At 41.8% G+C, this 21,632-nt stretch overlaps 1 protein-coding gene across 7 annotated transcripts in view; it reads right to left on the minus strand.

Annotated features, from left to right (window-relative positions):
* The window catches only part of INSC (INSC spindle orientation adaptor protein), a 134,039-nt gene extending 114,107 nt beyond the window's left edge, over window positions 1-19,932 (minus strand). The window contains exons 1-4 of one of the 7 annotated variants that reach the window (XM_064425400.1): window positions 19,755-19,932; window positions 19,503-19,631; window positions 19,260-19,392; window positions 14,975-16,572 (exon numbers count right to left, since the gene is read on the minus strand). The gene's annotated coding sequence lies outside the window, so the exon portion shown is untranslated. Of the gene's footprint in view, window positions 1-8,822; window positions 9,425-14,642; window positions 14,943-14,974; window positions 16,573-19,259; window positions 19,393-19,502 lie in introns of those variants that run through there. The other 6 variants (XM_064425401.1, XM_064425399.1, XM_064425403.1 and 3 more) reach the window with 6 other exon arrangements.
* Window positions 19,933-21,632: the final 1,700 nt, after the last annotated feature.

Below are 21,632 nucleotides of genomic sequence, written 5' to 3' on the forward strand. Positions count from 1 at the left end.
GTGGCACTTAAAAGGCTGAACTTCCAAGGTGCTGTTACAGAAAAGTATAAGTTACAGCTACATTCAGCGAGACACAACAGGTTTTGTACCAGTATTTTCAGCTTGTGAAGCAGTATTGATCAGCTCTGAATTGTGATGGATCCCTGTCAACACAGCTGACTTGCAATGATCTTTGGCCAATTGCTCAACATTCAAAGAATTTCACTGAGCACCCTTTCTGCATCACTTTTGTTACTTCAGAAGAATATTTTGGACAAACCATAAGCATCAAGAGTTCTCTCCTCTTTCCTTTTGTTTTCATGCATTTGTGTACTGGCTTTGGTCTGTTTACACAATATTTGAGGACAATATTAAAAATCAGTGCTCACAGTCCAAGGAAAGACTGCACCCACCTGCAATTGTAATCAGAGTGACATCTGGCTCTTTTTTTTTAAAGGGGTATGATAACAGGCATAGCTACTTCTTGGGCTCATTAAAGGTAATTACCCCTCTTTCTTAGCAGTCTGAACTGAGAGTAAAAGGCAGAGGAAGGCTTTGTTCACTCCCCACACACAGTGTACTTGTACAGAAAGGCAAAAACTGATAATTTTAGTAACACTTTGAAGGTTACTGGCCTCCCTGGCACCACACTGCCTGCTCAGACAAGCAAGGTTACTGTAAAACTGAGACACCAGGCACTTGTGCTAAGTTTATGAGGCAAAAACCCCTTTCTGATGGCTCCAAGAGAGCTTTTATCCATCCAAGACATTAAAGGCACTACTGATATTTCATAGACTCATAGAACCATCAAGGCTGGAAAGGACCTCCAACATCATGAAGTCCAACCCTTGACCAATCACCACAGTGTAACTAAACCACAGTGCTAAGCGCCACATCCAGTCATCTCTTCAACGCTTCCAGGGATGGCAACTCCACCCATCCCAAATGTTTAGCCATTTTGGAGAAGAAATTCTCCTGATGTCCAACTTGAACCTCCCCTGCTGCAGCCTGGGGCCATTTCATGCCATCCTGTCATGATTTGTCTGTGGGAAGAGGTCAACCCCACATCTCTTCTCTTGTAAAGAGCAAGAAGGACTTCCCTGAGCCTCCTCTTCTCCAGCTCCCTCAGCCATTCCTCACAGGATTGGTGCTCCAGACCAGATCTGCTGCCCACATCCACAGAACTGACTATTTTTACCCATATTTAGATTTCTACTAGACTTTTCATCATTTTGTGATTCATTTCACTAACTGGCCACCCTCTGTATTTTTATAAATACGTTAAGAAAACACTGAATTTAACCACTTCTCATGTAAACATATCATTAATTGCACAAATTAAAATGCAGAGCAAATCTCTCTTTTCAAAGCAACATCAGCTTCCATGGCAATGCTTAAACAGACAACATTTAAAAGTTTTAACTTGTATCCTGATTTTCTCCTATTAATATCAGACAGGTGCACGGAGTACCAGCACTACTCAGACCACCACTGAGACAAAACACAAAGTCAGCTTTTACAAGCCCTGTATGAGGGGCTGCTTTATGCAATTTATTACAGCAGAAGCCACATAAAACTTGGTGTGTGGCCTTTGGGAGAGAAGCCTTGGGCAGTGATGCTGCAGCAGGAAGGGGCTGCAGCCTCCCCTCCACCAGATGAGAGCAGAGCAGGACAAGCAGACTAAACACAAGGCCAGAACTCCAAAAAACTTTGAGGAGGAGAAAAGCCTTCCCATAATAAATGGGCTGCCAAACAATGATGTCAGCCAAGCTTTAGGATTGCATTTCCCCAAGTTTTTTTAATCTCCTCTTCACCAAATCAACACTATATTGTTCAACAATAAACACAGCTGATTCTGCTCTGTATGCAGAATGAAGCATTTACCAGCTGTCTCAAAGCCATGAAAGAGCAAAAAGTATTTGGGCATCCTAGTACATCAAACTATCAAAGCATTTGAACATGGTTACACTTACTTCTATGCTAACATTAAAGAAAAATAAACTAACGGTGATCTTGTACTGCGTTTGTATAATAAACAATCTATATATTTGTAAAAAGTTACTGATTTAAAAATTACCTTACAGATTAACTCCACAAGAATAGAAAGCTGTCATACTTAAAGGCTATAACATAATTCTCCCCCACAGCTCCTGGCTAAGGAGAGATTGACATAACTTTTCAACATCCCTAGTTAATACATTGGCAAAAGGCAGAAGAATTTATATGCCTCTTGTGAAAGGTTTTGTTAAAATTGCATCTATTTTTACAGCAGATCTTATAAATCCAAATCCATCTGCAAATATCCCTCAGCTTCCAGAGCACTGAAGCCATCAGGAACCCAGCTCATCTGAGATCAATGATGAAATCCCTGCCTTCCCACGTGCTCTGTGTCATATGCAGATTGCATATTGCCTGAAAAAATAAATAGCAAACCCCTGACAAAAAGGAAAGGTAGGGATTTAGTCTTGCTTTGCTTGTAGGTACCACATATTTGAGCTTGAACCCTAAAAATTCCAGGAAGCCAAAGGGCAAATCAGAACAAACAAATCAAGCACAGCACAGTTTTTGCAGGTCTGCCACAGCCCAATCTGCTCTTTAGCAGTTCCAGTAGGAAGTGGTCTCCTTGCACATTGGTTTTAAAATGTCTGAGAACACTGCCTACTTAGAAACACTTTTTGGTCCTTCTTGTGCCCTGGATCTTGTTCTCAAGTGTGCCTAAGGCTAAATGAGACTTCGGGTATCCACCAGTTTATTTTTGCTGCAGTCTACCATGTATTTACTTTTCCTAGATATATCTTTAAATCACTTGGAAACTAATAGTCTCAAATCTTCCTAGGACAAAGCATTACAGTATGTGCTGTGAACTAACTCTTCTCATCAGGCACACATGAAAACCTGGCTCCACAAGAACACTTATGCCAGAAATCCCCAAAATTCACTTCCCTGCCCTCGCCACACCAGAGTGTGATGTGCCACAGCCATTTCCTCCTCCTCAGGGTGCACATAATTGTGGCATCTGAGATAATGCTGCAAGCATGGAGAAATGTTAACTTCTGAAATGGAAAAATGATAGCTTGTACAGTAATTGCAGGCTATCATAAATACCAGAGTTACTTAACTGCAAGACAGAACAAAGGCTGGCCCCAGTTTGAGGCAATCAAAATAAAAATAAAAAGTCTTTGACACAAATGTATTTTTTTGTTTTTTACTGGAAATTGTTAAGCATCTCAGCCTCAGTAAATCAGAGGTTGAGCCAGCCAAACTACAGGTCTCCCCTCCATGAAGACCCTGGCCTGGGGCCTTTGGGCTTTCTGGGAAAGAAAGGAAGGAAAAAAAAAAAGAGGAACATCTACAAACTTGAAATATTCTTCTCAAAAATACCAGCCATCAGGCAGGTCAAAGGGAGGCAGGCACTGCAGAGACCTGGAGCCATGACAGAGTTTGTCTGGTATTTCAGATGTGATCTCATCTCCACCCATGGGCATTTTGGTTTTGGAATCAAATCCCTAACAAGTAATGAACATATTGATTTGGCACATAAAGTTGCACTTCATTATTTCTTCAAAATCTAGAGTTATATTTACTTCTATTTAGCATATAGATACATTTAATATAGAGTTATAGTTACTTATATTTAGCATATGCAACAACAAATAAAGCAATTGAGGTAGTGCAGACTGAAAGATCAAATTATACTTTTACAACACCGTAATGGGCCAGTTGCCTCTTTAGCAATATTATTCAACTTTTGCCTCCCCATCCTTTTTTCTTCAAACCAATTACCCCTGTACCTATTCCTTCAATTTATTTGGAGGTACCTAGGCTGTGAAAAGGGAGAAAGAAGGAAAAGAAAAAAAGTATTTTAAATTGAAAAAATCTTTATAAATCTTAAACTTATTTTTAACAAAAAAAACTTGAGGCAGTGTGAAAAACTCTTTATGTATTATCCTTTCATAGGAACTTTTCTCCCCAGGCTAGTTCACTGTTATTATTAATAAAGAGGTATAACTCCTTACTCTTTTCCCCTTCTCCTCTCCTTTCTGACACACTGTATTCACTTTTGAAAGGAATTAGGAATTCTGAGCCTTTTCCATACCTGGTGTGTTAGCTGCTACAGAGGCCTCTCATTAGTAGACTACATAAAGGGTACTTGAAGCCATAATGGTGCAAAACAATTTTCTAAAGGAACTATTAATTCATGTGATAAGAAGTACCTCACTTGTTTTCCATAGATCTGTATCTGATTTATTTTTCTGCTTTGAAAGCCCATTAAGCTGTAGTCAGCTTTTGACAAAATGGTACAGAGATTCACAATATTATACAAAGTTTTTGTTTGGTTTATAAGAAGTTTTATTTACTATTATTTTGTGATGTAGTTTGTTGTGCTCAGGTTTTGAGAATGACAGGTAAAATTTTGCTGAAAATGGAAACATATAATGAGACCTCCTATCTGGGTCCAAAAAAATGCAAGATTCAAGAGAAAAACCAAAATTATCTTGAGCTATTAAGTGTAAGCTGTCGATTAGGATGATAAAGGCAGAAACCATGAAGAGAAACTCAAGATATAGGGAAGCTGATTAAATCTCAAACTATTCTTCTGTCTGTCCTTGGGGCATGATTGTCAGCTTCTGCACAGAAATAACCCCAAATTTGCCACCAGGTGCTTGTGAAATAACCTCACTCTAGGAAGATGCACACCTCATTTAGGGGGTACTTTTATCCATGGAAATCACCAAGGAACCATAACAAAGAAAAGAATTTTCTTGAGAGAAATTACATGATCTGGACCATATCTTGCCACCAGGTCATTCTCCTGTGCATGTGGAGTTTCAGTGGGCTATGGAACAGAGCATGTCCATGAGCTCTGGCACCGCTCTTGAGCCCTGCACAGTGGGCACCTGCATTCTCACCAAAAGCTATAATTCAAAAGAAATAAATTCAAAAGAATATTGTTCACTTTATGCAGTTTATGAGCAGGATCATTTTTAGGAAGCAATTTATAGGATTCTAAAGTCCCACTGTTCTTTTCCCCTCTAGAACAAGGCTTTTGCTTTTTTATTTCTTCATCTTCAAATAAGTCCCTACAGACAACTGAAGCTACTTCATAAAGAAATTAAATTTCTTTCTCATCTATAACTGCAGTAACAGAACACAATCCTTAGCACGCAGAGAGCAGCCTCCCACCTTTGACTTTACTTTGGACAAGGACCTATACTGCAACCAGAACATTCCTGCAAATCTTCATCAAACCTCACCTTGATTATTAGCATGCTCAAACCAGCATTAAAATTAAGGGTTTTTTTCCTTCCACTCATCACCATGACAGGAGTACAGAGAGTCAAGAAGCATTAGAACTTTACATAATCAAACTGAAAGAGATACACCTTTGTCCTCCCTATTTTTTGTATTTGGCCAACTTTTGTTTAAAAAAAACCTGCAGCAGTGGCACCATTCATGCCTGTGACCAATCTGTTTTGCCACTTTTGTACTTTATTAGCAACACTAACAGGTTAGCAAACAACTTCATAGTTATCCTGGCAATTCACAACATTTCCTCTCTCTGCTTTCCCATCTGCACAAAACCCTCTCCACGACACTCAGACCGTGACAATGACTATTTTTGTCACATGGCCACCCTCCAAACCAACCAGACACTTACCAGCACTACCATTTACTCTTACATCATGCTGGACCTCTGTGTAGCACTCGGGCCTCTCTCAGCACTGACCTTTCTGCAACATGAGCCAGGTGCTGCAGGCTGTGGTGAAAATAATTGTACAAATCACAGCTTTTGCTGGAGATTAACAGATCCAACAGAAGATAAGCTGTGCTGTACACAGCTGTTCCAGAGGCCTCAGTGGGAAGTTGTACTCTTTTTTTGGATCAACACACAGAGTGGGGGCTTGGGGATCATTTTAGAGACCAAAAAGGAAAGTAGATCTGGGGGACTTAAAAGAAGGAAGGGGTGGAGAGGACTGATTTATACACTCAGAAGAAGAATACTAGCTCCAAATTATTTACTAAGGAACTTACAGCATCTGCTGTTTAGCTGAAACAAGTTCTCACAGGTGCTGGCTGTATTAATCCTAACACACACTTGGGAACACATTTTCCACTTACACTGTAATTATGAGCCAAGCTTCTCCTTTCATACTCCATTCCCCCCTAAAAATAAACCCAGCTAACTTATTTCTAGTTGAGCAGGAAAGAAAAAACAATTAACAAGTCACCTCACCTTCAAAAGCACAGAAAACCAACTGTTAAGTGGGAATCAATGCAAATATTCATGCCTAGTTATGATAATAGTCATTCATTACAAGGTCAGTTGCAGCTTGTAAATGCAGAGCTAGGTTTTCAATATAGTACCTAATCACAATTTTCTCTCCAAATCCTGCATTCCACAGGCAGTTAATTGCCTCTCCATTTGTAGAGAGAAAAAAATAGCAATGAAAACTTAGAGAACACTTCACCAGGAATCGTATTTAAGATTTATCCTAGCTTCAAACACATTACTAATTTCAAAATGACACTAAATTTAAAAAGCAGTGATTCATATTTCCTCACCAAATCACCCAAAGCTGACTGTCCAGCCAGCTGAGGCTTGATTTTGTTTCTCCTCTTCTGGTAATTCATTTCCCAAGAGCTCTACTCCTTTGCACAGGTGGTGCCTCTCAGCAGGGCACTCAGGACCATCACACTGTGATTGCTGTGAATTCCTACCTACAGCATTTTTTTGAGGAATACAATTAGGAAAGGGAAATGCAGTCCCTAATGTTACTAAGCCAGTTAATCCTTAACATACAGAACAGAGAAAGGCAGTTTTCCTGGCCAGGAAAGCTTTCTCACAACTGGCTTGTAGAAAGGCTAATGTAAGTGATGAGAGTGAGGCGGTCTTCCAGCCAAAAAAATTGAGAATATTTTAAATGAGACAGTTTGAGGATGCTGATGTTTTAAATCTGCTCCTCCAAGGTGTTTTTTTTAACATCCGAGATTACACAGCCTTAAACCCACATCTAGATCACAAGTTGCTAAGAAGAACACCTATGTTTTTATTAACTCATGTATGCAGACTACAAACAGTAAAATCCCTACATCTGGGGTATGGCAAAGTTCTGCAATAGACAGGTTCACTGTATGAAAAATGTGCCGTACCACATCAAAATGGCTTCTTGTTCTAGGAAAGAAACTGTCACTTAGGCTGTAAGTAATATAAAGTTCAGAAGGAAGTCTGAGTCCATAAATCACAATTTGATTAAACATCAACAAGTGTTCAGTGGCCCAGTTTCAGTACTCTCAGAGCATACTGAATTAACTGTCTTCAGAGCCCTGTAGCTACATGAGAAAACATTTCACTTTCCTAATTAGCAACTTCCCACATCCACAGGGAGCAACATGGACCAAGTTTCATCAAAGATAAAAGGTCTAAACTATGCTTGGAGTTGTGTATTGCCTATTTTCCAACTATAAAAGCAAGGAACTAACCAAGTCTAGGAGTTACTTTACTTCCCTTACATGATGAGAGCTAACCATAAAAGAATCTATTTTGTTTTCCTAGGTTTACATCCAAGAAGCACATGCTGGAAGACATCTGTTGCTTACACATGTTTCAAGCTGATTATCTGTTGTTAGTTCCATATATAAGTTTATACCGTCACACACTTATACACACTTTTATTTAAAATAAATTCAACCCCAAATCTCTTGAAAATGAAGCTACCCCTTTTTTTGTGTGTGTAAATATATATTTTTTTTGGCTCATTACCCAGTACCGCTTCCCACCTGGGCAGTGGCTTGAAGAGACAATGATTCTGTGGGCTCCAGTTTCATCCATTTGAAAAGCCACAAACTTCAGCAGTTGTTGAGAAAGTCAATTAGTCAAAGCTGTGTGCCTTAATGGCTACTGAGTACTTTGTTCAAAGTGCAGCATTGCTATGACCTGAAGTTTTGAGGAGGTCTAAAGATCTGGTAGCCCAAATTTGTAGTCGTTTGAAGTAGACCAAGGGGGACAAAAAAAACCCTAAACAAACTGCTATTTAATATCACATTCACCACTCTGCAAGTCACAGCCTTAGGAACACATCCAAGAAAAAAATCCAACACAAAATCTGAACAACAAAGCCCGAACCCTCTCTTTGCAGTTTGCTTCATGCAGAGCAGGGCCAAGCACAGGGTTCTAGATTTGAAGGCCTTTCCCCACAGCTGGGAAGACACAGAGAAGCCAGATGTATATTTGTCATACACACACAGTTTCAAAGCTCACTCAGGCTGAGGGATGGTATATTGGATACTTAACTAGATTTAAATATCCTGAAATCATTCTCAGATAGCTATTTCAGTTACTACAAAAACACTTAGAGTATAAATTAGGGTGCTAATGAAGAACAATTTTGTCCCTAAGTCTCCAGCCTATACAGATCATGAGACAAGGACAAATTAAATGCCCAGAGGAACAAGAGGAAAGCTTCCCTCCCCACTTCTGCAGCCAGGAAGGAGAAAGGCTCATCTCCAGGGTAAAGCTTGGGCAGCCTTCTGTGACATGCACTGAGCAGCTTGCTGTCCTTTAGCCTCTCTTGGCAAAGGAACAGCAGTGACAGAAGTTTGGAGAGCCCCTGGGAGGTTGCCCACAGGGAAGGGAGAGGCTGTGGGATATTGCTGCAATGCTGAGGTATCTCCAAACAATACTGAGCAAAAGGCTCTGAGCTGCCCTGAGGAGCAGGGTTGAGTGTGAGAAGGAGAACTGGCTTGACAGAGCCTACTGCAGAGCCATGGTGGGGAGCATTTCATCATTCAGCCCTCGTCTCAGCTGCAAAATCCCCACCACAGAGGCAAACCCCCATACTTACATGACCTCCAGGTCCACAGGGACAAACCATGGCCTTCCTCTCACATGCCGGAGCTGCCACTTTCTTTTCCTGTCTCAAGGTGCTCTCCAGTGGTGGTCAGTCAGGGACATGCACTGATTTCACATTTGTCAAACACTGTTTAAAACCTGTGCTCCACAAGCTGCTGAATTCAGACACCAGCTACCGTGTGAAAGGCACAAAAATACAGTGCTCCCCTTCACTTCTGCTCTCAAATACTTTCCATGATTAGTGGTGTGAATATAACCCACCTGTGCAAGCTGGTGGAGGGGCACAGCTTGTGCTTGTCAGCACCAAAAAGCAGTAGAAGGGGAGCAATGAATAAACAGCTGTGACAGAGAAAAGCTGTCCTGCTCGCAATCAAGTCAATGGCAAAACTCCCAACAAGAAGCAGTGCTGCACGCTGCATCGGCAGCCAAGAGCTCAGTGTAACAATCTTACTTTTCCCGTGTCTTCCTGTGCAGCTTTCTAAAGGAAAGAAATTCCCAGTGTGTTCCTGACACGATGCATCCCTTATCCTCAGGCTGGAAACACAAGGAAACTCTTTGTGCTCGGACCCCGCGCTGTAACTCTGATCACGTTTCAGCACGGCTGATAAATAAAGAAAAGCCTTACATGGCAGTCTTCACTCAAGACACTTAAACCTGCAGCTTCAAATCCGCTTTGTGCGCTTTCAGCCACGTCAAAGTAAAACACTTTCCCCTAGCAAAAAAAAAATGAGGGTGGCAGAAAAAGCCTCTGGGTTCTCGTGGGCCATTTAACAAATGGAACACTTACTTTCTGTTTGGTGTAAAGTGACAGCTGGCTTATTAGAACTGACACTGATCCTCCCGAGAGGATTTCAGGGAGCGAGTCACACAGGTGAAGGTCACCACAGCAAAGGAATTAAATGAAGAGAGGAAGGAAGCCACTTCCTCCTAAGGACAGAAATTAGCTAACAGAAAAGCTATTCCTAAAGCGGTCCTTGCTGGCTGGAAATACTCTACTTGCAATAGGTTTTGTTCTTGAGAAATGCTTCCAAGACACTTTTGGAATGTAAGTTTTTATGCCTTGTCACCAGCTCGGTGTGCTGCAGTCAGGACCCCAGTGTAGTCTCCACCTGCAGTAAGGGCTCAGTGAGCACAGCTTGCACCCTTGTCACCATCTCACGCAGCACCAAAGGCAACACCTGAAACGTCCTCATTTATTAATCATACATCACTTCTGACATTTCTGATGTGAAAAGGATAATTAACACGGCATGACATATTTTAAAGTGAATAAGACAACAAACACAGCCACACTGCCTGAGTGAGTTTTAACTCCTGCAGCAGGCATGCACCGCTGGCTGCAGAGCTGCATGAGTTCTCTGGCTCCCTCAGCAGACCTTCAGCAGGCCAGAGGAATAAAGACTTTAGCCAAGGCATGATCAGCTTTTGCCAAGGTTTGTTCAGCACTCCTGCTCCTGCCTCTCTGGGTCTTGCCCTGGACATGACCTCCCTGCAGCACCGGGGTCTTGGCAGCTGCTGCCCCACAGCAAAACCTGGAGAGGGAAGAATTCATCCTCACAAGGGGAGACACAGAGCTGGTGGGAGAGGGTATAGCTATGCATAGCTATGGAAAGAAATGGGGTTTAAACACTGGCCAGAGGCAGAATTCCTGCCTCAGACAAGGTGCACTGTCTTCTTGTGTGCAAACCCCTAGCGGGAGACACAGCCTGTGCTACCCCAATGGTCTGGGTTTTATTCCTTTTCATGTTTGCTCTGCTAAAGTTACAGCAGTTAGACATTTTCCCTAGCCCTGCTCCACTGCACCGAGTAGGGCAGCATATCTGTGTCCCAGCTAACACACTCAGTCAAATCAAGCACTCAGTGGGTGCTGCTCCCCAGGGACCTGGCCTGGACAGTCTGGCAGCTGGAGTGGGCAATGCAGGACAGATCTCAGCCACCTAGGACTCTGCTCCAGCTCAAAGCCAGGCTTGCCTTTTTTTGAGAATGCTTGAGCTAGGCCAATACCAAATTACTTTGTTGTGAGCCATTCCTTGGGAGCCCCCACAGCCAGTGGGTTTGTTGCACCTTCCACAATTTAAGGGAGCAGGAGAACAGCAGAAAATGCAAAGTCCACCCTCAGTCCACCCTCAGTCAGCACAGCCTCCTCTGGAAAACTTACTCCGAATATTCCAGTACTGGTTTTAACTCCTTCCTAACCAAGAACACAAAAAGCATCAGAACTCTCAGTGACCCAACACCATTCTGGGTTTCCCTAACAATTCTACAAGTCAGAGAGTTTGGGGTTGCAGGGAGAGGTCACTAAATTAATCTGGCAGGTACCAGCACCTCTGGTTTTAATCTCATCCTTCTCCAGGCATGCTTGTATGACACAAGTTCACAGATTTTATTATTATTTCATGTAGATATTAATTACTTAGAATTATGAGGACTTTTCCTGGCCAGAGACAAATTAACGTGGCTCTACTGACTACACTGGGACTCTGCCAGGGTGCAGAGTCTGGGGATGCAAGGGTATCACAACAGCATAATTTCTCTAGAAGTAGCTTTCCCCAGATGTCTCTTAGAGGAAAAAAAATTTCTCAGTAACTCTGAATTGTTGCAGTTCTGATAAGTTGGAATTCTGATATCAGAAGTTTTCATGTGAAGTTCCATGTGACAAATCTCAGAACCACCAAAACAAGATTTTTGTCCCTTGAGCCAATTGAGGATGAAGGTTCAAAAATAAACATGTTTGAGAAGTAAATTTGATTCTACAGGTTTTTCCTGTATGACAGGAGAGCTGGGCAGGCTTAAATTCATGAAATGTTCTAAATTTCGTAGATGACATAGAGTGGCACTGAGCAGGTGTGTTATTCCACTATGTCTCAACTTTCCCAGAAAAACATGAGTGAGAAATCCATCTTTCCAGTTTTCAATCCTCATGAGAGCAATTGGATTTCAAGGATACTCAGAAATATGCAAAGGAAGGCAGGATCTGAGAAGTTTGGCTCAGCCCTAAATTTTTGCAGAGTCCCAGTGATCTACTCCTGTTTCAATCAATAGTTTCAATTCTGAGGCTCTGGATAATACCCTGAGATTCAGCACATCCCTGTGAAAGACCCCAAGGAATAGTTCTAGATAATCAAATACATTCCTTGGCTCTAAACAATTTCTATGAAATACCACTTGCATACTATATATGTATATATATTCAGAAAATATAGAGCACACATTCAAAGAACATTGGAGGTACAAATTAACTAATAGCTAGATCTAATCTCTTTTAAAGGTCACAAGCCTGCTAAAATGTTTTCAAGCATGAGCCTACCCAAAAGCTGTGGATTTCTTGTCTTCTCCTGGGGTCACAGCAGCAGCTGCTTTCCCTCCCTGCAGAGCTTCACCTGCAGTAGTTCAGGCCTTCCTAGGGCTTTTTTTCTTTGGAATCTGAAGTCTGTGCAATGAATGTCTTTCACCAGCATCTGCCCCCTGCCACCTCCCACCCTGTGGACCTCTGCAGATGGAGGGTTGGAGTCCAGGAAGCACAGGAGCTGTGCAGGGAAAGAGCTGAGCTGCTGGGCTTGTAACCAAGCACAATCTGTTTACAATCCCAATTAGAAAAGTTATGGTTAATCCCCACTGGGAAGGGAGGCAGGCAGGCAGAAGCAGAGAAGAAATCTTGTTTAAGAGATAAGAACAACAGTATCTAATCCCAGCTGAAGTCCCTCGCTTTGTGCTTAGCTGAAGTTTCTCCACTGGCTCCTCTGTGCAGCTCTCCCAAACAAATCCAGCTTTCATTCCATGACCTACATTACCCACAGAGACTCTTCCAGTAACCAGGAAGAGGGCACAGGTGCATCCCCTGAATTTCTTTTTGGACAGCACTGCTGCCTCTGACACCCAGAGACCCCTACAGAGAGCTATGACAGCCCCTACACCCCAAAACATTTCCACAGGGACCAGTGCCATGTGTTTTATGGCCCATTAAGAGCAGGTAGCTACCTGGGGAGATGACTGAAGAATGAAGAATGGAGTTAATTGGGCCAGGTACACAGGAGGCAAAGGAAGTTTGGCAGGCAGTCATTCATGTCACTCTAGCTGATTATCCTGGTAGAAAACCTTGCACTCTGTGACCACACTTGCTTTCCAGGCCCAGGAAAATATGTGCTTCCTCCTGTGTTCATTAAGTTGCTATGAGGACTGGTGCTCAACTCCTGCAGGAAAAAAAAAAGATCTTTCCATGGCTGTGCCATCCCATGTGTGCCTTTCCAGCAACCTGCTTCAAGCCCATTTTGTTTCCCCTTTGATCACCAGAACTTTGTGCCAGAAATGACCCATTAAATATTTGGCATTCAAGAAAATAAATAAAAAAGGTCAATGGGTGAAAAGCATGTCCACACACGGAATGGCAGCCCTAAAGAAGCCAGGAGAAATGTCAGTGCCCTTTGGAAAAAAAATCACACAGGCCAAAGGATGACTGCCAAAAAATACTAATTTCTTTTATTAGACAGTGCAGGTCTTAACCCCATTTTCCTTAATGCTTTAATACACATTTTACCTCATATGACACTGATGAAAATTTAAAGCCACCTCAAAGAGTACAGGGGTGTATAAAAGCAAAGAAACACATGGATTTCCTCTTTACCAATGGGGAGGAAGCAAATCTTTGTTTGTTACAGAGAGTAAAATACTAAATCTATTTTACAGTCCTCCAAGTATTCTCCCTACATACACGCATGTAGACCTACCAAACCCATAAAATATTTCATTTTTGTCTCTTTCTACATATGCAGCACAATTTCAACATCCAGTATAGATGTACATTGCTCTTGGTGAGATTCTCAGGAAACAAATTAAAATCCATCTGTCCAAGGACTGAAATCCTGCAACATGAAACTGCAAACATTTTTGAAGTAAATATTATATTCTTGTGTCAATCAGCTCCAGTGAGATCCATCATACATATTTACCCATAGGCATAGGTTTCTGGAATATCAAAGCCCTGATAGGTGGGAGGGGTTTGCACAATATTATGAAAATGAAATTAGAATTTATGTTATTCTAGTATCTATCAGCCTTGACTTTAAGGCTGCTTCATTTAAAGAGAGGAAGGAGAGAAAAAGCAGGGAACAGAAAGGTTTCCATGAAAATGGCCCTGTTTCAGGAGGAACCTGGCTACATCTGTCTTTTCACTGCCAACACACTTCCCCGCCCTACCTGGACATAAACCACTTTAAATAAAAAACATAGATATACCATTACAGCCTTTTTTCAGTCTGTCTGTAGAAACTGCCACATGTGCAACTGAGAAACAGCACCTAACCCAGTAATAGCTTTCCCTCTCCAAGAGGAAATATCTGCCTCAGCGTATGCCAGGTTTAGAAATACAGAAAAAAGTTCCTAAAGGCTGAGCTATGTTTGCTTTCCACAGGCATCAGATAAGACCATTCACATAAAATGAAGGTATGGTTCAAAATAAAGTAGCAACACAAAAAGGAATGCTGAGATACAGAAACACAAGCCCTGAACAGCAACAGAAATCGTTCAAAAAAGCTGTGTTATCACACACACGTTCACCTCCTTTCTTACATTCGAAGGGTTTGAAAGTTCCAGTCCAAAATGCACTGGCAGAAAAAGTTGCTCAATTGTTTAAACTTCACATTTAACACACTCACCGCCCTCGCAAAGTGCCTGTATGGATTTAATCCCACAGACACCTCAGAAAACTATGGACAGATATTATCACCCAACAGCCATTACCATTTGTCCTCATTTTCTTTCTGTATATACCAACAAATATCCTTTTTCTGCTTTTCCAGCTGAAGCAGCCAATTACCTGCTGTGCTCTGTAAGCTCCCATCCACATTCCCCAGGAAACGGATAACGTGTGGTGCAGCACAGTGAGGAGAGCTCACTCAGATGCAAAATAATTCCCAACTTACTCAAGCAAAGTCTCTCCACTGCATTCACAGGCTGAGCTATGTGTTAACTGTATTTATTCACCACTGAAAGACTACACTTTACAGTTATAACCCTGGCAAATACTGAGCATTTCAATAATTCTGCTTTTTCCTTATCTGCACAAAGGGGTTTTATTTCTCTACCACAGCTGTACACAAAAGAATAGAGTGCCATTTCAACCCAAAACTCTCTGAAGTTACTACTTACCAGCTTGTGATTATATATTCAGCAAGCCCGAAGAGCTGAAAAGATTTTGTTGCAGGAGACAAAAGTTACAAAAAAGCAGGCAGAGTCAACAAAAATGTAGGGAAACTAGCATAAATCCTCTCTTCATTCATCTACTTAAATGTTCCTGAAGACTAAAAAGGACCTTAAAGAAAGCGCTCTCAGCAAAGACTACATCCTCTTGTCAGTCAAACCCTGCATAGTTTCAGCTAGGCATCTGTCCAAAAAGACATGGAATTATTCTATTTTTGTCTCCCTATGCAAGTGGAAACATTTTTACAGATTTGTGGTGAGGATTTCAATTTTTGTAGTGGTCAGCTAGTAGAGGAATGTAATTAAAGACCCTGATAAATGAAACATAGTCCAGAAAGACTACCCAGAAACTGGATAAATCTGGAGATAAATAACAATTCCATTACAAAACAGTCTCATATAAAAACACATTAAAAACTTTCAATGAAGTTAAAAATCCAGATGTGTTTTACTGGAAGAAAGTCGTAAAAACCTTTCCTTTTAAAAGAGAATTGTTGTCAGTAGTGGGACACCAACACAGTTTCAACAAATGTAGGCTGATATTTTTTAATGAAATAATTTTAATTAGAAAAATCTCGTGGTATTATGCAGAGCGCTAAAAGTTTGGTTTACCACCATGTTATGTCTGGTATGTTACTGGTTTTACATAACACAGGTGTTTCCTCAGAAGTATTTCATATGTTGCCTGTTGCTGTCTTACAAAATAAATCTTCTAAACTTCTGGCTTTGTAAAGTAGGAGAATACTTCGGAAATTGTGTTTGGCTTCTATTGCATTTAATTTTTGCTCCTATTCTATCAGTAAGAAAGTATAGCCATTTCCCCTGTACATTCAGTCTGGAAGCTGACTCTGAAATTCAGTGTACATCATTACTGATCTGTGGAGCTCTTCAGATCTGAGACTTCCCTCAGAAGGGAAGCTTTTAGCTCAATTCCCCCAAACTCTGTCATCATTGAAGAGGATGAACTTTTGTCCTTGCTGCCTTCTCCTCTCTGCTCCAACTTCCTCATCCATTGTGCCTTTCACAGTGGCTGCTGTTCTGTTCTCACCCACCCTCCCCTGATGTGCTCCATCGCTGCCCTCTCCCATTATACACTGATTTTCACTCCTCTTTGCAGCTTTGAGTCCCTGTCTCCAGGTCCTGCCCAGCCTCACTCTTGGTGCATCTCCAGCTACTGCAGCCTGCTGGGCTACCTTCCACACAGATCCTAAAGCTGTAGAAATCTCCCTCCTGATTTAGTCCAAGAAGTGAGCTGGTCCTGGCTGTCATCATCCCTCAGGTCAAAGCCTTCATCCACATGCACTAGAAGACATGAAAGAACTGCAAGCTGGAGGGTTGCAACAATATATATTTTAACAGAGAAGAAAAGAAGCACTTGTTGTCCCCCTGTCCCCTGGTTCTTAATTTACATGTTGCTTTTTTGCTTGGATTTTTTACGTTCCCTTGGAGTGGGAATGTCCTTGGGGTAGGAATGTTCTTGGGGTAGGAATGTTCTCACACTACATTTTGAATTCATCTCTGAAGCAGCAGGATCCAAACTCTTCACACTGCAAAGCAAAAAAGAAATAAGCTGTTTTTTAATATCTTGCAATTTATTATCTTCTTCCTCAAATCACAGCTCTTTCCACTAACTGTAGAGATTTCCACTCTACATGCAGCTTTCCACTAACTGTAGAGATTTGGTTTAGTTTTGGGGATGAAAAAGGGAATTTAAAAAAAAACAAACCTGTATGGATGGGTGCACATTTTAGGTTGCTATCCACACATTACTAGAAATGACAGTGGGCTACTAAAGCTTCATCAGGACAAGGAAGTGCTTCCCTTTGAAACATCTCAGGCACATGACAGTGCTTGTTTCTCTAACCAGAAACATGACATGCTATCATTCCATGCTTGAATTCTCATGTTTGCTGAGTGGGACAAGAAAATGTGAAGGAAGGAGAGGAGCACAAGGGTGCAGAAAAAGGCCAAAACAAGCCCTAAATGCCAAGGAGCAGTTCTGCTTGGATTACATCTAGGAAGGGAGGATAAGGATAGGGCAGGACTGTCTCTATTAAACTTGTCAGCCCTTTTCTTGTTGACATAGGAGTTAAATTTCTTTATTTACTCCTTTCCTCCAGGATACCTGGAAATCCTTTACTGGTGACATGCAGAGAAGCATCTACCTCGGGAAGAGCCACAGGACTACCCATGAAACCACAAACTTTCTCCAGCCTCATTTTTACCTCAGACTTTATGGATAAGCACAGCTTCATCCATTCCATGTCCTACAAGCCTACCTATATCTGCTCTGGTTCTTATAGATAGACTCTTCCCAGTCCTTTTCTTCCAAGATTCCATCTGACTCCAACCTTTAGCTCAATCTTCGGCCATCCTCTCCCACAGTAAAACTGTGGCTGTTTTTACAGCTTGCTCCTTCCTGGGCAGCCTTTCTCTCCAGCCCCCTGTGACTGTGCTGGGCAGAGCAATCCAGTCCTTGCACCCACAGCAGCTCCACCTGCACCTCCTGGGCAGAGGACAGTGCCCCCCTACCTGGGCCAGCACAGAGGGTTTGATTTTAATTCTGCTTGCCCCAGTGTGATGCTGGACATCTAGAGGATGAATGGTGCTTTTAAGATGAGCAAAACACTATAATGTAGGGAGTTTGCAATTTACCTGTGAATTACATGCTCACAGCAGCTCCTAAGTAATAAAAGACTTGTGGTGACACATCCTAGAGAGGAAGGCTCTCAAACCTTATGCTCCTCACAGCAGAGGAGGCACAGAGAACGTTCCCATGCCTTCTCTGTGCAGTGGAGAACCCAGAGAGACACCTGGCACTGATCACTGTCAAGCTCCACCACCTGATGTTGAATAAAATTCCCAATCATTCTGATATCCAAAATACAGGAAAAATCATCAAGGCTTTGCACTGTTAATGTCTAATTAACATCACATTTCTTGCTGGCTGGCCATCAGGCACTATTACACCAGTATGACATTGACTTTTAAAATGGAGATGTTTTATGGCACTGATTGCTTAACTGTCTTGTTCTAAAATTGCCTGGTCTCCAAAATACATCAATTTTGAAGAGTTCCTAAGAGGCAAAAAGCACTGGATTAAGATTACTGTTCTGTTATTGGTCAGAGTGTTAATTTCCTTCCTGTGATACCAGGCTGCTTATCATCTTTGACAACACACCTAATTGCTGTTACAACCCCCACAGCTTTTTCATAGGTGCTGTCAAGATTATTTTAATTATAATAATATCTATTCAGAGGTTAATGAAAACAGAGAGGAAAAAATCCAGCAGGAATTTGTCATTTGCCACACTTCATTCCCCAGGATTCACGGACACCAAATGGGACAAGGAAAACACCCCTGCATGGTTTCCACAAAGATGTGGCTCCATTTCACTCTGTTTGTCATGCAGATCCAGCATGCCTTCCACAGAGAAAGCATCAAAGTCCTTGTCATTCTCCTCAGAATCACCAATGACCATGGGACATGTAAAATCTCCTTCATTAAGTCAAATGCTGCTTTGGTAGAACCATAGACACAAACTGGGGTCACCTATATTTTTTCAAAGATAAGATCATTTGGTATCAAAAATGCATTTCTTTTTGTACGTTTTAAAACCAAATAAACAATACCATATGTGGGACTGCAATGCTTCCAATAATAAATGCACTGAGCATGTAATACATTTACTCAATACAACTTTTTTTTTAAGCAGACTAATCTCCACTTTAAATAAACCCTGCATATAATTAGATAAATCAATACCTATTTCTCTTTTTTTTCAGTTAGCAACCCTCACTTAGTGCTAAATTCTATCTCTGAAAACTGCTAATCTAACAAATTACAGGTTTTCAGTCAAACCAGCACATTTTGTTCACTGTGTATGGTTACAGTCCACAGACTTTGGAGACTGTTTCAGTGAAGTTTCTTCAAGTAATGCTTGTGAGTGTAGAGCTCACTGACTCCTCCATTTTAAATACAATTCACAAGCTGCTGGTGCATCTTTGTGTGTAGGTGACAGCAGGCACATCAGTCACCTTCTGCAGCTCAATTCCAGGTTCCCCTTCTAGCTCAGCCCGTTGTTTGCTCCGTGGTCCCATTTTCTGTCCCATGATAAAGTCATTACTACAGGCTGCTTTTTATCTGGAAAAATAGTCACTTCTCCAGCTAACACCTGTTCCCACTGAGGAGAAACTGCAAAGTCCACATCTCTGTACAGGCAGAAGAACTCACAGAAGTTGTTTTCCCACAGACTTCCATGCTGTTTATTAAACTTGCTGTTCTCAGTTCCTTGCCATGTGCCATATTACACCCATTATGGCTCCCCTGCTTCCTTCTAAGCTCATTTCCAGATGACAGGCAATTCCTGAAAAAAAGAAAAAAAAAAAAAATAAAAAGAAAAACCAAGAGCAGTTAGTTCCTCATTTTTCCCCTAGCAGAAAACCAATTTTGGTACAACTTGTAGATACTTAACACCTATGACAGGTTGGAATTCTTCAGACTTTCCTGGTTACACAGCTGTCAGGTGTGCCCCACTCCCTCCTGCAAAGTCACCATCCCAGTGTGAGGGTACTGAGGACAGCTGACAAAAACTCGTTCTCTGTTCTGGAAAGAGAATACTGCAGTGTAACACAGCACAGCTGGTGGAAACTTCTTATGGATTTACTGCTCTGTTACATACTGCTTATGCAAAAAACATACAGTTGTTAAAAAACTATGCATGAGCACCTAAAAAACCCTGGGAAACCAACGGGAAGGAATCCCTTATGAGCTCAACATTGCCGCTCTTCATCGAGGGGAGACAAAAACCTACTGCAAATAAGGAAAAATCTGTCTGCACAGGCAGTGTCAGAGAGATTTTCTTGGCTAAATAACTGCCTCACACTGCATCTGAATACATCATATTCCCCCCATCCTGCCTGCAAGCATGTGTTGTTCTGTTAAAGGCAACTCCTCCTAACATAAAGTTGCCAAACATAAATCAGCCTTGAATAGGAATAATTCGAGTAAGTTAGAAGATTAAAACCATGGGAACAAACTGAAATATACAACAACTCTTCTGTAGCTGTGATTTTCTGCGGGGGAGGCAGAGGATTCTTGTTCTCTCTCACACTCCATCGGGGCATTTGCTGGTAAAGGGGCAGCATTGTCACTCTCTCTCAGACTTCCTCATGCCTTTTTTGTGACTATGATGATGCCTCAAAGCCTTTTTCTATTAGCCTTTCCCATTATTAACCTTCTTTAGCTCATAACAGTTCATATGCTTTCTGCTGTCAGGATAAAGGGGCTCTTCACTCCTCACACACTGCAGAGATTCTGATTAGGATATTTGAAATATAATATTGTGAGGAGAGGTGTAATTATGTCTGTATTTGAATGGATCTATTCTAAGGGGCTTTGCAAAGGCAGACTGTCATGGCTGCTATAGGCCCTTGGGGTCAAGCAGTTCATCAGGAAATAATCAGGACCTGAAAATGGTCTGGTTGTTTTTTGGATGCTTGGCAATTTCCACCACCTTCTCAGGAAACTGGTATTAATTATTCTCATTGTAAGTGCTCAAACTGTTCAGTGAGCACTGGCAATGATACCAGTGTTCCTTAACACCCCTAATGGTACCACCAACATTCTTTTCTTTTCCTGGCTACTGGATGTGGTTGCATCCTGCATCGCTTGTTTTGTGCATTTTAATTCTTTTATCATCATTATTATTGCTGTTATTTCCCCTTCCATTTCTCTCCTACTGAACCATCTTTATCTCAAACCACAAATTTCACTCTTTTTTCCCAGTTGTCTCCCCCATCCCACTGGTGGTGGGGGGAGAGAACATGAGTAGCTGTGTGGTTTTTATCTGCCTGCCAGCTTAAACCACCACAATCCAGTGCAGATTAAATAGCATCCCCAAATCTTGAGATTAGGGCACATTTCTTCCTCCACGCACCTTGTAGTCAAAACTGGCCTCCCAAAAACTTGAAAGGGGGAGAAAGAGAATAATCCTCCCTCTTTGAATTTAAGGCCCTTTCCAGTTTATCTTTTCTCATTTTACTTTTTCACACTCTCCCTTTGCTGCGCTCTCAGTCTCTGCTCAGCCTTCACTCCGTGTTGCCCCAGCAGTGACTGGGCAGCACCCAAGCAAGGCACACACCAAAGCCCCCACACAATCACCCCTCAAGTTTGTCCTTAATCTTCTGACTGGAAAACACGAACTTCCTTCCCCCTCTTCTGCCTCCCTCGTGGATTTATTCCAGCAATGCAATAATGTAAAACGTGTTGCTCAAGCCATAGGGAAATCCAGAGGAAACCCAGCTTTTCATGACCCAGACAGCCTAACCTAGGCCAAGAGCTCTGTGAGCAAGGCTAGGTTTCCACACACTCTTCCCACCCATACAAGCACTGTGGCCCAAAACAAGAAGTTTAATCAGTGTCTTGCCAAGGTAGCCCAAAGTCAGCTTTTCTGAGAAATATTCCTTCAAATTTTTGTCTTGTTTTTGGCTGCAGCATTCAGCCAGGCTCTCTCATCTTAGGGAGATGTGCTCAGTGCAGAGCTAGTTTAGAAATCTGACCTGAAGAGTGATCAACTAGTTTTCACATAACTTTTTTTTTAGAAAT

Source organism: Passer domesticus, chromosome 6, assembly GCF_036417665.1.
Source record: "Passer domesticus isolate bPasDom1 chromosome 6, bPasDom1.hap1, whole genome shotgun sequence".
NCBI classification, from domain to species: Eukaryota; Metazoa; Chordata; class Aves; order Passeriformes; family Passeridae; genus Passer; species Passer domesticus.